Below are 17,528 nucleotides of genomic sequence, written 5' to 3' on the forward strand. Positions count from 1 at the left end.
GTTTTCCTGCTTAGATGAGAAAATTTTTGGGAATTTCAGTTAGCGCAGAAGCTCCTCGCTGTCAATCATTATGTTTTTATCTGCTGTGCTTTATGTGAAATTACCTGCTCAAAAAATGAAAAGTCGACCAAAGAGGGATTTGAACCCCCAATCTTCTGATTCGAAGTCAGACGCCTTATCCGTTAGGCCATGCGGCCTTTCGAAGGTTTGCGAAATGGGTAGATTTAAAGTGCTCTGGATGCCGTTGTTTTACTGCTAAGATGAGCAAATTTTTGGGAAAAAATTTAGTTAGCGCAGAACTTCCTTGCTGTCAATTTTGATATTTTTATCTGCTGTGCATAATCCGAATTTACCTTCTAAAGAAATGAAAAGTTGACCACAGAGGGGTTCGAACTCCCAATCTTTTGATTCGAAGTCAGACGCCTTATCCGTTAGTCCATGCGGCTGTCGGAATGTGTCGAAATGTGTAGATTTGCAATGCTCAAGATGCTGTTGTTTTCCTGCTTAGATGAGAAAATTTTTGGGAATTTTAGTTAGCGCAGAAGCTCCTCGCTGTCAATCATTATGTTTTTATCTGCTGTGCTTTATGTGAAATTACCTGCTCAAAAAATGAAAAGTCGACCAAAGAGGGATTCGAACCCCCAATCTTCTGATCGAAGTCAGACGCCTTATCCGTTAGGCCATGCGGCCGTTGGAAGGTTTTCGAAATGGGTAGATTTAATGTGCTCTGGATGCCGTTGTTTTACTCCTAAGATGAGCAAATTTTTGGGAAAATTTAGTTAGCGCAGAAATTCCTTGCTGTCAATCTTGATGTTTTTATCTGCTGTGCATAATCCGAATTTACCTTCTAAAGAAATGAAAATTTGACCACAGAGGGGTTCGAACTCCCAATCTTTTGATTCGAAGTCAGACGCCTTATCCGTTAGTCGATGCGGCTGTCGGAATGTGTCGAAATGTGAAGATTTGAAATGCTCAAGATGCTGTTGTTTTCCTGCTTAGATGAGAAAATTTTTGGGAATTTTAGTTAGCGCAGAAGCTCCTTGCTGTCAATCATTATGTTTTTATCTGCTGTGCTTTATGTGAAATTACCTGCTCAAAAATGAAAATTCGGCCAAAGAGGGATTCGAACTTCCAATCTTCTGATTCGAAATCAGACGCCTTATCCGTTAGGCCATGCGGCCTTTCGAAGGTTTGCGAAATGGGTAGATTTAAAGTGCTCTGGATGCCGTTGTTTTACTGCTAAGATGAGCAAATTTTTGGGAAAAAATTTAGTTAGCGCAGAACTTCCTTGCTGTCAATTTTGATATTTTTATCTGCTGTGCATAATCCGAATTTACCTTCTAAAGAAATGAAAATTTGACCACAGAGGGGATCGAACTCTCAATTTTCGATTCGAAGTCAGACGCCTTCTCCGTTAGTCCATGCGGCTATTGGAATGTTTCGAATTGTGTAGATTTGAAATGCTCAAGATGCTGTTGTTTTCCTGCTTAGATGAGAAAATTTTTGGGAAAGTTTAGTTGTGCGCGTCAATCTCCACAATTCGAAAAGAAACCGCTGCAACATTAGTTAGCGCAGAATTTCCTTGCTGTCAATCATGATGTTTTTATCTGCTGTGCATAATCCGAAAATACCTTCTCAAAAAATGAAAAGTCGACCACAGAGGGATTCGAAGCCCGAATCTTCTGATTCGAAGTCAGACGCTTTATCCGTTAGGTCATGCGGCCGTTGGAAGGTTTTCGTAATTGGTAGATTTAAAATGCACTGGATGCCGTTGTTTTACTGCTAAGATGAACAAATTTTTGGGAAAATTTAGTTAGCGCAGAAATTGCTTGCTGTCAATCTTGATGTTTTTATCTGCTGTGCATAATCCGAATTTACCTTCTAAAGAAATGAAAATTCGACCACAGGGGGATTCGAACTCCCAATCTTTTGATGGGAAGTCCGAAGCCTTATCCGTTAGTCCAGGCGGCCGGTTGAAGATTGTCGTAATGTGTAGATTTATATTGCTCAAGATGCCGTGGTTTACTGCTCAGATGAGCAAATTTTTTTTGAAAAATTACTTAGCGCAGAAGTTCATTGCTGTCAATCATGAAGTTTTTATCTGCTGTGCATAATCCGAAATTACCTTCTCAAAAATGAAAAGTCGACCACAGAGGGATTTGAACCCCCAGTCTTTTGATTCGAAGTCAGACGCCTTATCCGTTAGGCCATGCGGCCGTTGGAAGGAATTTTAAATGGGTAGGTTTAAAATGCTTTGGATACCGTTGTTTTACTGCTAAGATGAGCAAATTTTTGGGAAAATTTATTTAGCGCAGAAGTTCCTTGCTGTCAATCAAGATATTTTTATCTGCTGTGCATAATCCGAAATTACCTTCTCAAGAAATGAAAATTCGACCATAGAGGGATTCGAACTCCCAATCTTTTGATTCGAAGTCAGAAGCCTTATCAGTTGGTCCTTGCGGGTGTTGGAATGTGTCGAAATGTGTAGATTTGAAATGCTCAAGATGCCGTTGTTTTCCTGCTTAGATGAGCAAATTTTTCTGAAACATTAGCTAGCGTAGAAGTTACTTGCTGTCAAAAATTATGTTTTTATCTGCTGTGCATTATCTGAAATTACCTGCTCAAAAAATGAAAAGTCGACCACAGAGGGATTCGAACCCCCAATCTTCTGATTCGAAGTCAGACGCCTTATCCGTTAGGCCATGCGGCCGTTGAAAGGTTTTCGAAATAGGAAGATTTAAAATGCTCTGGATGCCGTTGTTTTACTGCTAAGATGAGCAAATGTTTGGGAAAAAAATCAGTTAGCGCAGAATTTCCTTGCTGTCAATCATGATGTTTTTATCTGCTGTGCATAATCCGAAATTACCTTCTCAAGAAATGAAAGTTTTACCACAGAGGGGTTCGAACTCCCAATCTTTTGATTCGAAGTCAGACGCCTTATCCGTTAGTCCATGCGGCTGTCGGAATGTGTCGAAATGTGTAGATTTGCAATGCTCAAGATGCTGTTGTTTTCCTGCTTAGATGAGAAAATTTTTGGGAATTTTAGTTAGCGCAGAAGCTCCTCGCTGTCAATCATTATGTTTTTATCTGCTGTGCTTTATGTGAAATTACCTGCTCAAAAAATGAAAAGTCGACCAAAGAGGGATTCGAACACCCAATCTTCTGATTCGAAGTCAGACGCCTTATCCCTTAGGCCATGCGGCCGTTGGAAGGGTTTCGAAATGGGTAGATTTAAAGTGCTCTGGATGCCGTTGTTTTACTGCTAAGATGAGCAAATTTTTGGGAAAAAATTTAGTTAGCGCAGAATTACCTTGCTGTCAATCATGATATTTTTATCTGCTGTGGATATTCCGAAATTACCTTCTCAAGAAAGGAAAATTTGACCACAGAGGGGCTCGAGCTCCCAATCTTTTGATTCGAAGTCAGAAGCTTTATCAGTTGGGCCTTGCGGGTGTTGGAATGTGTCGAAATGTGTAGATTTGAAATGCTCAAGATGCTGTTGTTTTCCTGCTTAGATGAGCAAACTTTTCTGAAACGCTAGCTAGCGGAGAAGTTCCTTGCTGTCAGTCATTATGTTTTTATCTGCTGTGCATTATCTGAAATTACCTGCTCAAAAAATGAAAAGTCGACCACAGAGGGATTCGAACCCCCAATCTTCTGATTCGAAGTCAGACGCCTTATCCGTTAGGCCATGCGGCCGTTGAAAGGTTTTCGACATAGGAAGATTTAAAATGCTCTGGATGCCGTTGTTTTACTGCTAAGATGAGCAAATTTTTGGGAAAAAAATTAGTTAGCGCAGAATTTCCTTGCTGTCAATCATGATGTTTTTATCTGCTGTGCATAATCCGAAATTACCTTCTCAAGAATTTAAAATTTGACCACACAGAGGGATCCGAACCCCCAATCTTCTGATTTGAAGTAGGACGCCTTATCCATTAGGCCATGCGGCCGTTGGAAGGTTTTCGAAATGGGTAGATTTAAAATGCTCTGGATGCCGTTGTTTTACTGCTAAGATGAGCAAATTTTTGGGAAAAATTTTAGTTAGCGCAGAATTTCCTTGCTGTCAATCATGATGTTTTTATCTGCTGTGCATAATCCGAAATTACCTTCTCAAGAAATGAAAGTTTTACCACAGAGGGGTTCGAACTCCCAATCTTTTGATTCGAAGTCAGACGCCTTATCCGTTAGTCCATGCGGCTGTCGGAATGTGTCGAAATGTGTAGATTTGCAATGCTCAAGATGCTGTTGTTTTCCTGCTTAGATGAGAAAATTTTTGGGAATTTTAGTTAGCGCAGAAGCTCCTCGCTGTCAATCATTATGTTTTTATCTGCTGTGCTTTATGTGAAATTACCTGCTCAAAAAATGAAAAGTCGACCAAAGAGGGATTCGAACACCCAATCTTCTGATTCGAAGTCAGACGCCTTATCCGTTAGGCCATGCGGCCGTTGGAAGGTTTTCGAAATGGGTAGATTTAAAGTGCTCTGGATGCCGTTGTTTTACTGCTAAGATGAGCAAATTTTTGGGAAAAAATTTAGTTAGCGCAGAATTACCTTGCTGTCAATCATGATATTTTTATCTGCTGTGCATATTCCGAAATTACCTTCTCAAGAAAGGAAAATTTGACCACAGAGGGGCTCGAGCTCCCAATCTTTTGATTCGAAGTCAGAAGCTTTATCAGTTGGGCCTTGCGGGTGTTGGAATGTGTCGAAATGTGTAGATTTGAGATGCTCAAGATGCTGTTGTTTTCCTGCTTAGATGAGCAAACTTTTCTGAAACGCTAGCTAGCGGAGAAGTTCCTTGCTGTCAGTCATTATGTTTTTATCTGCTGTGCATTATCTGAAATTACCTGCTCAAAAAATGAAAAGTCGACCACAGAGGGATTCGAACCCCCAATCTTCTGATTCGAAGTCAGACGCCTTATCCGTTAGGCCATGCGGCCGTTGAAAGGTTTTCGACATAGGAAGATTTAAAATGCTCTGGATGCCGTTGTTTTACTGCTAAGATGAGCAAATTTTTGGGAAAAAAATTAGTTAGCGCAGAATTTCCTTGCTGTCAATCATGATGTTTTTATCTGCTGTGCATAATCCGAAATTACCTTCTCAAGAATTGAAAATTTGACCACACAGGGGTTCGAACTCCCAATCTTTTGATTCGAAGTCAGACGCCTTACCCGTTAGTCCATGCGGCTGTCGGAATGGGTCGAAATGTGTAGATTTGAAATGCTCAAGATGCCGTTGTTTTCCTGCTTAGATGAGCAAATTTTTCTGAAATTTTAGCTAGCGGAGAAGTTCCTTGCTGTCAATCATTATGTTTTTATCTGCTGTGCATTATCTGAAATTACCTGCTCAAAAAATGAAAAGTCGACCACAGAGGGATTCGAACCCTCAATCTTCTGATTCGAAGTCAGGCGCCTTATCCGTAAGGCCAGGCGGCCGGTTGAAGGTTGTCGTAAAGTGTAGATTTTTAGTGCTCAAGATGCCGTTGTGTACTGCTCAGATGAGCAAATTTTTTTGAAAAATTACTTAGCGCAGAAGTTCCTTGCTGTCAATTATGATGTTTTTATCTGCTGTGCATAATCCGAAATTACCTTCTCAAAAATGAAAAATCGACCACAGTGGGATTCGAACCCCCAATCTTTTGATTCGAAGTCAGAAGCCTTATCCGTTGGGCCTTCCGGGTGTTGGAGTGTGTCGAAATGTGTATATTCGAAATACTCAAGATGCCGTTGTTTTCCTGCTTAGATGAGCAAATTTTTCTGAAACTTTAGCTAGCGGAGAAGTTCCTTGCTGTCAATCATTATGTTTTTATCTGCTGTGCATTATCTGAAATTACCTGCTCAAAAAATGAAAAGTCGACCACAGAGGGATTCGAACCCTCAATCTTCTGATTTGAAGTCAGACGCCTTATCCGTTAGGCCATGCGCCCGTTGGAAGGTTTTCTCAATAGGTAGATTTAAAATGCTCTGGATGCCGTTGTTTTACTGCTAAGATGAGCAAATTTTTGGGAAAATAATAAGTTAGCGCAGAATTTCCGTGCTGTCAATCATGATGTTTTTATCTGCTGTGCATAATCCGAAATTACCTTCTCAAGAAATGAAAATTTGACCACAGAGGGGTTCGAACTCTCAATTTTTGATTCGAAGTCAGACGCCTTATCCGTTAGTCCATGCGGCTGTTGGAATGTGTCGAAATGTGTAGATTTGAAATGCTCAAAGATGATGTTGTTTTCCTGCTTAGATGAGAATTTTTTTGGGAAATTTTATTTAGCGCAGAAGCTCCTTGCTGTCAATCATGATGTTTTTATCTGCTGTGCATAATCCGAAATTACCTTCTCAAGAAATGAAAAGTCGACCACAGAGGGACTCGAACCCCCAATCTTCTGATTCGAAGTCAGACGCCTTATCCGTTAGGCCATGCGGCAGTTGGAAGGTTTTCGAAATAGGTAGATTTAAAATGCTCTGGATGCCGTTGTTGTACTGCTAAGTTGAGCAAATTTTTGGGAAAATAATTTTTTAGCGCAGAATTTCCTTGCTGTCAATCATGATGTTTTTATCTGCTGTGCATAATCCGAAATTACCTTTTCAAGAAATGAAAATTTGACCACAGAGGGGTTCGAACTCCCAATCTTTTGATTCGAAGTCAGACGCCTTATCCGTTAGTCCATGCGGCTGTTGGAATGTGTCGAAATGTGTAGATTTGAAATGCTCAAGATGCTGTTGTTTTCCTGCTTAGATGAGAAAATTTTTGGGAAAGTTTATTTAGCGCAGTAGCTCCTTGCTGTCAATCATGATGTTTTTATCTGCTGTGCATAATCCGAAATTACCTTCTCAAGAAATGAAAATTTCCCCACAGAGGGGTTCGAACTCCCAATCTTTTGATTCGAAGTCAGACACCTTATCCGTTAGTCCATGCGGCTGTTGGAATGTGTCGAAATGTGTAGATTTGAAATGCTCAAGATGCTGTTGTTTTCCTGCTTAGATAAAAAATTTTTTGGGAAAGTTTAGTTAGCGCAGAAGCTCCTTGCTGTCAATCATGATGTTTTTATCTGCTGTGCATAATCCGAAATTACCTTCTCAAGAAATGAAAATTTCCCCACAGAGGGGTTCGAACTCCCAATCTTTTGATTCGAAGTCAGACGCCTTATCCGTTAGCCCAGGCGGCCAGTTGAAGGTTGTCGTAATGTGTAGATTTATAGTGCTCAAGATGCCGTTGTTTACTGCTCAGATGAGCAAAATTTTTTGAAAAATTACATAGCGCAGAAGTTCCTTGCTGTCAATCATTATGTTTTTTTCTGCTGTGCATAATTCGAAATTACCTTCTCAAAAAATGAAAAGTCGACAACAGAGGGATTCGAACCCCCAATCTTTTGGTTCGAAGTCAGACGCCTTATCCGTTGGTCCTTGCGGGTGTTGGAATGTGTCGAAATGTGTAGATTCGAAATACTCAAGATGCCGTTGTTTTCCTGCTTAGATGAGCAAATTTTTCTGAAACTTTAGCTAGCGGAGAAGTTCCTTGCTGTCAACATGATGTTTTTATCTGCTGTGCATTATCTGAAATTACCTGCTCAAAAAATGAAAAGTCGACCACAGAGGGATTCGAACCCCCAATCTTCTGATTCGAAGTCAGACGCCTTATCCGTTAGGCCATGCGGCCGTTGGAAGGTTGTCGAAATAGGTAGATTTAAAATGCTCTGGATGCCGTTGTTTTACTGCTAAGTTGAGCAAATTTTTGGGAAAATAATTAGTTAGCGCAGAATTTCCTTGCTGTCAATTATGATGTTTTTATCTGCTGTGCATAATCCGAAATTACCTTCTCAAGAAATGAAAATTTGACCACAGAGGGGTTCGAACTCCCAATCTTTTGATTCGAAGTCAGACGCCTTATCCGTTAGTCCATGCGGCTGTTGGAATGTGTCGAATGTGTAGATTTGAAATGCTCAAGATGCTGTTGTTTTCCTGCTTAGATGAGAAATTTTTTAGGAAATTTTATTTAGCGCAGAAGCTCCTTGCTGTCAATCATGATGTTTTTATCTGCTGTGCATAATCCGAAATTACCTTCTCAAGAAATGAAAAGTCGACCACAGAGGGACTCGAACCCCCAATCTTCTGATTCGAAGTCAGACGCCTTATCCTAGGCCATGCGGCCGTTGGAAGGTTTTCGAAATAGGTAGATTTAAAATGCTCTGGATGCCGTTGTTTTACTGCTAAGTTGAGCAAATTTTTGGGAAAACAATTATTTAGCGCAGAATTTCCTTGCTGTCAATCATGATGTTTTTATCTGCTGTTCATAATCCGAAATTACCTTTTCAAGAAATGAAAATTTGACCACAGAGGGGTTCGAACTCCCAATCTTTTGATTCGAAGTCAGACACCTTATCCGTTAGTCCTTGCGGCTGTTGGAATGTGTCGAAATGTGTAGATTTGAAATGCTCAAGATGCTGTTGTTTTCCTGCTTAGATGAGAAAATTTTTGGGAAAGTTTATTTAGCGCAGAAGCTCCTTGCTGTCAATCATGATGTTTTTATCTGCTGTGCATAATCCGAAATTACCTTCTCAAGAAATGAAAATTTCCCCACAGAGGGGTTCGAACTCCCAATCTTTTGATTCGAAGTCAGACACCTTATCCGTTAGTCCATGCGGCTGTTGGAATGTGTCGAAATGTGTAGATTTGAAATGCTCAAGATGCTGTTGTTTTCCTGCTTAGATAAGAAATTTTTTGGGAAAGTTTAGTTAGCGCAGAAGCTCCTTGCTGTCAATCATGATATTTTTATCTGCTGTGCATAATCCGAAATTACCTTCTCAAGAAATGAAAATTTCCCCACAGAGGGGTTTGAACTCCCAATCTTTTGATTCGAAGTCAGACGCCTTATCCTTTGGTCCTTGCGGGTGTTGGAATGTGTCGAAATGTGTAGATTCAAAATACTCAAGATGCCGTTGTTTTCCTGCTTAGATGAGAAAATTTTTGGGAAATTTTATTTAGCGCAGAAGCTCCTTGCTGTCAATCATGATGTTTTTATCTGCTGTGCATAATCCGAAATTACCTTCTCAAGAAATGAAAAGTCGACCACAGAGGAATTCGAACCCCCAATCTTCTGATTCGAAGTCAGACGCCTTATCCGTTAGGCCATGCGGCCGTTGGAAGGTTTTCGAAATAGGTAGATTTAAAATGCTCTGGATGCCGTTGTTTTACTGCTAAGTTGAGCAAATTTTTGGGAAAATAATTATTTAGCGCAGAATTTCCTTGCTGTCAATCATGATGTTTTTATCTGCTGTGCATAATCCGAAATTACCTTTTCAAGAAATGAAAATTTGACCACAGAGGGGTTCGAACTCCCAATCTTTTGATTCGAAGTCAGAAGCCTTATCCGTTAGTCCATGCGGCTGTTGGAATGTGTCGAAATGTGTAGATTTGAAATGCTCAAGATGCTGTTGTTTTCCTGCTTAGATGAGAAAATTTTTGGGAAAGTTTATTTAGCGCAGAAGCTCCTTGCTGTCAATCATGATGTTTTTATCTGCTGTGCATAATCCGAAATTACCTTCTCAAGAAATGAAAATTTCCCCACAGAGGGGTTCGAACTCCCAATCTTTTGATTCGAAGTCAGACACCTTATCCGTTAGTCCATGCGGCTGTTGGAATGTGTCGAAATGTGTAGATTTGAAATGCTCAAGATGCTGTTGTTTTCCTGCTTAGATAAGAAATTTTTTGGGAAAGTTTAGTTAGCGCAGAAGCTCCTTGCTGTCAATCATGATGTTTTTATCTGCTGTGCATAATCCGAAATTACCTTCTCAAGAAATGAAATTTCGACCATAGAGGGATTCGAACTCCCAATCTTTTGATTCGAAGTCAGTCGCCTTATCCGTTAGGCCTTGCGGATGTTGGAATGTGTCGAATTGTGTAGATTTGGAACGCTCAAGATGCCGTTGTTTTCCTGCTTAGATGACCAATTTTTTCTGAAACATTAGCTAGCGGAGAAGTTCCTTGCTGTGAATCATTATCTTTTTATCTGCTGTGTATTATCTGAAAATACCTTCTCAAAAAATTAAAAGTCGACCACAGAGGGATTCGAACCCCCAATCTTCTGATTCGAAGTCAGACGCCTTATCCGTTAGGCCATGCGGCCGTTGGAAGGATTGCAAAATGGGTAGATTTAAAATGCTGTGGATGCCGTTGTTTTAGTGCTAAGATGAGCAAATTTTTGGGAAAATTTAGTTAGCGCTGAAGTTCCCTGCTGTCAAGCATGATGTTTTTATCTGGTGTGCATAATCGGAAATTACCATCTCAAGAAATGAAAATTCGACCACAGAGTGATTCGAACCCCCAATCTCCTGATTCGATGTCAGACGCCTTATCCGTTAGGCAATGCGGCCGTTGCATGATTATCGAAATGTGTAGGTCTAAAATGCTTAAGATGCCCATGTTTTACTGCTAAGACGAGCAGATTTCGGGAAATTTCAGTTAGCGCAGAAGTTCCTGGCTGTCAATGTCAATCTTGATGATTTTATCTGCTGTGCGTAATCTGAAATTACCTACTCAAGAAATGAAAATTCGACCACAGAGGGATTCGAACCCCCAATCTTCTGATTCGAAGTCAGACGCCTTATCCGTTAGGCCATGCAGCCGGTGGAAGGATTTGATGGGTAGGTTTAAAATGCTCTGGATGCCGTTGTTTTACTGCTAAGATGAGCAAATTTTTGGGAAAAATTATTTAGCGCAGAAGTTCCTTGCTGTCAATCAAGATGTTTTTTTATCTGCTGTGCATAATCCGAAATTACCTTCTCAAGAAATGAAAATTCGACCATAGAGGGATTCGAACTCCCAATCTTTTGATTCGAAGTCAGTCGCCTTATCCGTTAGGCCTTGCGGATGTTGGAATGTGTCGAATTGTGTAGATTTGGAACGCTCAAGATGCCGTTGTTTTCCTGCTTAGATGACCAATTTTTTCTGAAACATTAGCTAGCGGAGAAGTTCCTTGCTGTGAATCCTTATCTTTTTATCTGTTGTGTATTATCTGAAAATACCTTCTCAAAAAATTAAAAGTCGACCACAGAGGGATTCGAACCCCCAATCTTCTGATTCGAAGTCAGACGCCTTATCCGTTAGGCCATGCGGCCGTTGGAAGGATTGCAAAATGGATAGATTGAAAATGCTGTGGATGCCGTTGTTTTAGTGCTAAGATGAGCAAATTTTTGGGAAAATTTAGTTAGCGCTGAAGTTCCCTGCTGTCAAGCATGATGTTTTTATCTGGTGTGCTTAATCGGAAATTACCATCTCAAGAAATGAAATTTCGACCACAGAGTGATTCGAACCCCCAATCTCCTGATTCGATGTCAGACGCCTTATCCGTTAGGCAATGCGGCCGTTGCATGATTTTCGAAATGTGTAGGTCTAAAATGCTTAAGATGCCCATGTTTTACTGCTAAGACGAGCAGATTTTGGGAAATTTCAGTTAGCGCAGAAGTTCCTTGCTGTCAATGTCAATCTTGATGATTTTATCTGCTGTGCGTAATCTGAAATTACCTACTCAAGAAATGAAAAGTCGACGATAGAGGGATTCGAACCCCCAATCTTCTGATCGAAGTCAGACGCCTTATCCGTTAGGCCATGCGGCCGTTGGAAGTTTGTCGAAATGTGTAGGTCTAAAATGCTCAAGATGCCCATGTTTTACTGCTAAGACGAGCAGATTTCGGGAAATTTCAGTTAGCGCAGAAGTTCTTTGCTGTAAATGTCAATCTTGATGATTTTATCTGCTGTGCGTAGTCTGAAATTACCTTCTCAAGAAATGAAAAGTCGACGACAGAAGGATTCGAACCCGAAATCTCCTGATTCGAAGTCAGACGCCTTATCCGTTAGGCAATGCGGCCGTTAGATGTTTGCCGAAATGTGTAGGTCTAAAATGCTTAAGATGCCCATGTTTTACTGCTAAGACGAGCAGATTTCGGGAAATTTCAGTTAGCGCAGAAGTTCCTTGCTGTCAATGTCAATCTTGATGATTTTATCTGCTGTGCGTAATCTGAAATTACCTACTCAAGAAATGAAAAGTCGACGACAGAGCGATTCGAACCCCCAATCTTCTGATTCGAAGTCAGACGCCTTATCCGTTAGGCCATGCGGCCGTTGGAAGTTTGTCGAAATGTGTAGGTCTAAAATGCTCAAGATGCCCATGTTTTACTGCTAAGACGAGCAGATTTCGGTAAATTTCAGTTAGCGCAGAAGTTCTTTGCTGTAAATGTCAATCTTGATGATTTTATCTGCTGTGCGTAGTCTGAAATTACCTTCTCAAAAAATGAAAAGTCGACCACAGAGGGATTCGAACCCCCAATCTTCTGATTCGAAGTCAGACGCCTTATCCGTTAGGCCATGCGGCCGTTGGAAGAATTTTTTAATGGGTAGGTTTAAAATGCTCTGGATGCCGTTGTTTTACTGCTAAGATGAGCAAATTTTTGGGAAAACTTATTTAGCGCAGAAATTCCTTGCTGTCAATCAAGATGTTTTTATCTGCTGTGCGTAATCCGAATTTACCTTCTCAAAAATTGAAATTTCGACCATAGAGTGATTCGAACCCGAAATCTCCTGATTCGAAGTCAGACGCCTTATCCGTTAGGCAATGCGGCCGTTAGATGTTTGCCGAAATGTGTAGGTCTAAAATGCTTAAGATGCCCATGTTTTACTGCTAAGACGAGCAGATTTCGGGAAATTTCAGTTAGCGCAGAAGTTCCTTGCTGTCAATGTCAATCTTGATGATTTTATCTGCTGTGCGTAATCTGAAATTACCTACTCTAGAAATGAAAAGTCGACAACAGAGCGATTCGAACCCCCTATCTTCTGATTCGAAGTCAGACGCCTTATCGGTTAGGCCATGCGGCCGTTGGAAGGATTTTTAAATGGGTAGGTTTAAAATGCTCTGGATACCGTTGTTATACTGCTAAGATGAGCAAATTTTTGGGAAAATTTATTTAGCGCAGAAATTCCTTGCTGTCAATCAAGATGTTTTTATCTGCTGTGCATAATCCGAAATTACCTTCTCAAGAATTGAAAATTCAACCATAGAGGGATTCGAACTCCCAATCTTTTGATTCGAAGTAGACGCCTTATCCGTTGGGCCTTGCGGGTGTTGGAATGTGTCGAAATGTGTAGATTTGAAATGCTCAAGATGCCGTTGTTTTCCTGCTTAGATGAGCAAATTTTTCTGAAACATTAGCTAGCGGAGAAGTTCCTTGCTGTCAATCATTATGTTTTTATCTGCTGTGCATTATCTGAAATTACCTGCTCAAAAAATGAAAGTTCGACCACAGAGGGATTCGAACCCCTAATCTTCTGATTCGAAGTCAGATGCCTTATCCGTTAGGCCATGCGGCCGTTGGAAGGTTTTCGAATTAGGAAGATTTAAAATGCTCTGTATGCCGTTGATTTACTGCTAAGATGAGCAAATTTTTGAGAAAAAAATTAGTTAGCGCAGAATTTTATTGCTGTCAATCATGATATTTTTATCTGCTGTGCATAATCCGAAATTACCTTCTCAAGAAATGAAAATTTGACTACAGAGGGGTTTGAACTCCCAATTTTTTGATTCGAAGTCAGACGCCTTATCCGTTAGTCCATGCGGGAGTTGGAATGTGTCACAATGTGTGGATTGGAAGTGCTCAAGATGCTGTTGTTTTCCTGCTTAGATGAGAAATTTTTTGGGAAGGCTTAGTTGTGCGCGTCAATCTCCACAAATCGAAAAGAAAGCGCTGCAACATTAGTTAGCGCAGAATTTCCTTGCTGTCAATCATGATGTTTTTATCTGCTATGCATAATCCGAAAATACCTTCTCAAAAACTGAAAAGTCGACCACAGAGGGATTCGAAGCCCGAATTTTCTGATTCGAAGTCAGACGCTTCATCCGTTAGGCCATGCGGTCGTTGGAAGGTTTTCGAAATTGGTAGATTTAAAATGCTCTGGATGCCGTCGTTTTACCGCTAAGATGAGCAATTTTTTGGGAAAATTTAGTTAGCGCAGAATTTTCTTGCTGTCAATCTTGATGTTTTTATCTGCTGTGCATAATCCGAAATTACGTTCTCAAAAAATGAAAAGTCGACCGCAGAGGGATTCGAACACCCAATCTTCTGATTCGAAGTCAGACGCCTTATCCGTTAGGCCATGCGGCCGTTGGAAGGATTTTTTAATGGTAGGTTTAAAATGCTCTGGATGCCGTTGTTTTACTGCTAAGGTGAGCAAATTTTTGGGAAAAAATTATTTAGCGCAGAATTTCCTTGCTGTCAATCATGATGTTTTTATCTGCTGTGCATAATCCGGCATTACCTTCTCAAGAAATGAAAATTTGACCACAGAGGGGTTTGAACTCCCAATTTTTTGATTCGAAGTCAGACGCCTTATCCGTTAGTCCATGCGGGAGTTGGAATGTGTCACAATGTGTAAATTTGAAATGCTCAAGCTGCTGTTGTTTTCCTGCTTAGATGAGAAATTTTTTGGGAAGGCTTAGTTGTGCGCGTCAATCTCCACAAATCGAAAAGAAAGCGCTGCAACATTAGTTAGCGCAGAATTTCCTTGCTGTCAATCATGATGTTTTTATCTGCTATGCATAATCCGAAAATACCTTCTCAAAAACTGAAAAGTCGACCACAGAGGGATTCGAAGCCCGAATTTTCTGATTCGAAGTCAGACGCTTCATCCGTTAGGCCATGCGGTCGTTGGAAGGTTTTCGAAATTGGTAGATTTAAAATGCTCTGGATGCCGTCGTTTTACCGCTAAGATGAGCAATTTTTTGGGAAAATTTAGTTAGCGCAGAATTTTCTTGCTGTCAATCTTGATGTTTTTATCTGCTGTGCATAATCCGAAATTACGTTCTCAAAAAATGAAAAGTCGACCGCAGAGGGATTCGAACACCCAATCTTCTGATTCGAAGTCAGACGCCTTATCCGTTAGGCCATGCGGCCGTTGGAAGGATTTTTTAATGGTAGGTTTAAAATGCTCTGGATGCCGTTGTTTTACTGCTAAGGTGAGCAAATTTTTGGGAAAAAATTATTTAGCGCAGAATTTCCTTGCTGTCAATCATGATGTTTTTATCTGCTGTGCATAATCCGGCATTACCTTCTCAAGAAATGAAAATTTGACCACAGAGGGGTTTGAACTCCCAATTTTTTGATTCGAAGTCAGACGCCTTATCCGTTAGTCCATGCGGGAGTTGGAATGTGTCACAATGTGTAAATTTGAAATGCTCAAGCTGCTGTTGTTTTCCTGCTTAGATGAGAAAATTTTTGGGAAAGTTTAGTTGTGCGCGTCAATCTCCACAATTCGAAAAGAAAGCGCTGCAACATTAGTTAGCGCAGAATTTCCTTGCTGTCAATCATGATGTTTTTATCTGCTGTGCATAATCCGAAAACACCTTCTCAAAAAATGAAAAGTCGACCACAGAGGGATTCGAAGCCCGAGTTTTCTGATTCGAAGTCAGACGTTTTATCCGTTAGGCCATGCGGCCGTTGGAAGGTTTTCGAAATTGGTAGGTTTAAAATGCTCTGGATGCCGTCGTTTTACTGCTGAGATGAGCAAGTTTTTGGGAAAATTAAGTTATCGCAGATTTTCCTTGCTGTCAATCTTGATGTTTTTATCTGCTGTGAATAATCCAAAATTACGTTCTCAAAAAATGAAAAGTCGACCACAGAGGGATTCGAACCCCCAATCTTCTGATTCGAAGTCAGACGCCTTATCCGTTAGGCCATGCGGCCGTTGGAAGGATTTTTTAATGGGTAGGTTTAAAATGCTCTGGATGCCGTTGTTTTACTGCTAAGATGAGCAAATTTTTGGGAAAATTTATTTAGCACAGAAGTTCCTTGCTGTCAATCAAGGTGTTTTTTTTATCTGCTGTGCAAAGTCCGAAATTACCTTCTCAAGAAATGAAAATTCGACCACAGAGGGATTCGAACCCCCAATCTTCGGATTCGAAGTCAGACGCTTTATCCGTTAGGCCTTGCGTCCGTCGGAAAGATTTCGTAATGTGTAGATTTGAAATGCTCAAGATGCCGTTGTTTTCCTGCTTAGATGAGCAATTTTTTTTTTTAAATAACTTAGCGCAGAATTTCCTTGCTGTCAATCATGATGTTTCTATCTGCTGTGCATAATCCGAAATAACCTTCTCAAAAAATGAAAAGTCGACCACAGAGGGATTCGAACCCCCAATCTTCTGATTCGAAGTCAGACGCCTTATCCGTTGGGCCTTGCGGGTATTGGAATGTGTCGAATTGTGTAGACTTGAAATGCTCAAGATGCCGTTGTTTTCCTGCTTAGATGAGCAAATTTTTCTGAAACATTAGCTAGCGGAGAAGTTCCTTGCTGTCAATCATTATGTTTTTATCTGCTGTGGATTATCTGAAATTACCTGCTCAAAAAATGAAAAGTCGACCACAGATTGAATCGAACCACCCATTCTTCTGATTCGAAGTCAGACGCCTTATCCGTTAGGCCATGCGGCCGTTAGAAGGTTTTCGAAATAGGTAGATTTAAAATGCTCTGGATGCCGTTGTTTTACTGCTAAGATGAGCAAATTTTTGGGAAAATTTATTTAGCGCAGAAATTCCTTGCAATCAATCAAGATGTTTTTATCTGCTGTGCATAATCAGAAATTACCTTCTAAAGAATTGAAAATTCGACCACAGAGGGGTTCGAACTCCCAATCGGTTGATTCGAAGTCAGACGCCTTATCCGTTAGTCCATGCGGCTGTTGGAATGTGGCGAAATGTGTAGATTTGAAATGCTCAAGATGCTGTTGTTTTCCTGCTTAGATGAGAAACTTTTTGGTGAAGTTTAGTTAGCGCAGAAGCTCCTTGCTGTCAATCATTATGTTTTTATCTGCTGTGCATTATCTGAAATTACCTGCTCAAAAAATGGAAAGTCGCTCACAGAGGGATTCGAACCCCCAATCTTCTGAATCGAAGTCAGATGCCTTATCCGTTAGGCCATGCGGCCGTTGGAAGGTTTTCCGAAATGGGTAGATTTAAAATGCTCTGGATGCCGTTGTTTTACTGCTAAGATGAGCAAATTTTTGGGGAAAAGTTTAGTTAGCGCAGAATTTCCTTGCTATCAATCATGTTTTTATCTGCTGTGCATAATCCGAAATTACCTTCTCAAGAAATGAAATTTCGAACATAGAGGGATTCGAACTCCCAATCTTTTGATTCAAAGTCAGACGCCTTATCCGTTAGGCCTTGCGGATGTTGGAATGTGTCGAATTGTGTAGATTTGGAACGCTCAAGATGCCGTTGTTTTCCTGCTTAGATGACCAAATTTTTCTGAAACATTAGCTAGCGGAGAGAGAAGTTCTTTGCTGTCAATCATTATCTTTTTATCCGCTGTGCATTATCTGAATTTACCTTCTCAAAAAATGAGAAGTCGACCACAAGGGATTCGAACCCCCAATCTTCTGATTCGAAGTCAGACGCCATATCCGTTAGGCAATGCGGCCGTTGGAAGGATTTCGAAATGGGTAGATTTAAAAAGCTCTGGATGCCGTTGTTTTACTGCTAAGATGAGCAAA

At 40.5% G+C, this 17,528-nt stretch overlaps 1 protein-coding gene and 18 non-coding genes across 21 annotated transcripts in view; 1 reads left to right on the forward strand and 18 right to left on the reverse strand.

Moving 5' to 3' along the window:
• The window catches only part of LOC134846984 (xaa-Pro aminopeptidase ApepP-like), a 172,784-nt gene that overhangs the window by 114,966 nt on the left and 40,290 nt on the right, over positions 1-17,528 (forward strand). The gene's annotated exons all lie outside the window — the stretch shown is intronic.
• Positions 125-197, reverse strand: Trnar-ucg (transfer RNA arginine (anticodon UCG)). The gene has a single exon. It is a non-coding gene; the product is annotated as a tRNA-Arg (tRNA).
• Trnar-ucg (transfer RNA arginine (anticodon UCG)) lies at positions 2,145-2,217 on the reverse strand. Its single transcript has one exon. It is a non-coding gene; the product is annotated as a tRNA-Arg (tRNA).
• Trnar-ucg (transfer RNA arginine (anticodon UCG)) lies at positions 2,638-2,710 on the reverse strand. The gene has a single exon. It is a non-coding gene; the product is annotated as a tRNA-Arg (tRNA).
• Trnar-ucg (transfer RNA arginine (anticodon UCG)) lies at positions 3,627-3,699 on the reverse strand. The gene has a single exon. It is a non-coding gene; the product is annotated as a tRNA-Arg (tRNA).
• Trnar-ucg (transfer RNA arginine (anticodon UCG)) lies at positions 4,867-4,939 on the reverse strand. Its single transcript has one exon. It is a non-coding gene; the product is annotated as a tRNA-Arg (tRNA).
• Trnar-ucg (transfer RNA arginine (anticodon UCG)) lies at positions 6,348-6,420 on the reverse strand. Its single transcript has one exon. It is a non-coding gene; the product is annotated as a tRNA-Arg (tRNA).
• Positions 7,580-7,652, reverse strand: Trnar-ucg (transfer RNA arginine (anticodon UCG)). Its single transcript has one exon. It is a non-coding gene; the product is annotated as a tRNA-Arg (tRNA).
• Positions 8,074-8,144, reverse strand: Trnar-ucg (transfer RNA arginine (anticodon UCG)). The gene has a single exon. It is a non-coding gene; the product is annotated as a tRNA-Arg (tRNA).
• Positions 9,059-9,131, reverse strand: Trnar-ucg (transfer RNA arginine (anticodon UCG)). Its single transcript has one exon. It is a non-coding gene; the product is annotated as a tRNA-Arg (tRNA).
• On the reverse strand, positions 10,046-10,118 carry Trnar-ucg (transfer RNA arginine (anticodon UCG)). Its single transcript has one exon. It is a non-coding gene; the product is annotated as a tRNA-Arg (tRNA).
• On the reverse strand, positions 10,545-10,617 carry Trnar-ucg (transfer RNA arginine (anticodon UCG)). The gene has a single exon. It is a non-coding gene; the product is annotated as a tRNA-Arg (tRNA).
• Positions 11,037-11,109, reverse strand: Trnar-ucg (transfer RNA arginine (anticodon UCG)). Its single transcript has one exon. It is a non-coding gene; the product is annotated as a tRNA-Arg (tRNA).
• Trnar-ucg (transfer RNA arginine (anticodon UCG)) lies at positions 12,291-12,363 on the reverse strand. Its single transcript has one exon. It is a non-coding gene; the product is annotated as a tRNA-Arg (tRNA).
• Positions 13,282-13,354, reverse strand: Trnar-ucg (transfer RNA arginine (anticodon UCG)). Its single transcript has one exon. It is a non-coding gene; the product is annotated as a tRNA-Arg (tRNA).
• Trnar-ucg (transfer RNA arginine (anticodon UCG)) lies at positions 14,073-14,145 on the reverse strand. The gene has a single exon. It is a non-coding gene; the product is annotated as a tRNA-Arg (tRNA).
• On the reverse strand, positions 14,862-14,934 carry Trnar-ucg (transfer RNA arginine (anticodon UCG)). The gene has a single exon. It is a non-coding gene; the product is annotated as a tRNA-Arg (tRNA).
• Positions 15,651-15,723, reverse strand: Trnar-ucg (transfer RNA arginine (anticodon UCG)). Its single transcript has one exon. It is a non-coding gene; the product is annotated as a tRNA-Arg (tRNA).
• Trnar-ucg (transfer RNA arginine (anticodon UCG)) lies at positions 16,888-16,959 on the reverse strand. The gene has a single exon. It is a non-coding gene; the product is annotated as a tRNA-Arg (tRNA).

This window comes from Symsagittifera roscoffensis, chromosome 5 (genome assembly GCF_963678635.1).
Source record: "Symsagittifera roscoffensis chromosome 5, txSymRosc1.1, whole genome shotgun sequence".
NCBI classification, from domain to species: Eukaryota; Metazoa; Xenacoelomorpha; order Acoela; family Convolutidae; genus Symsagittifera; species Symsagittifera roscoffensis.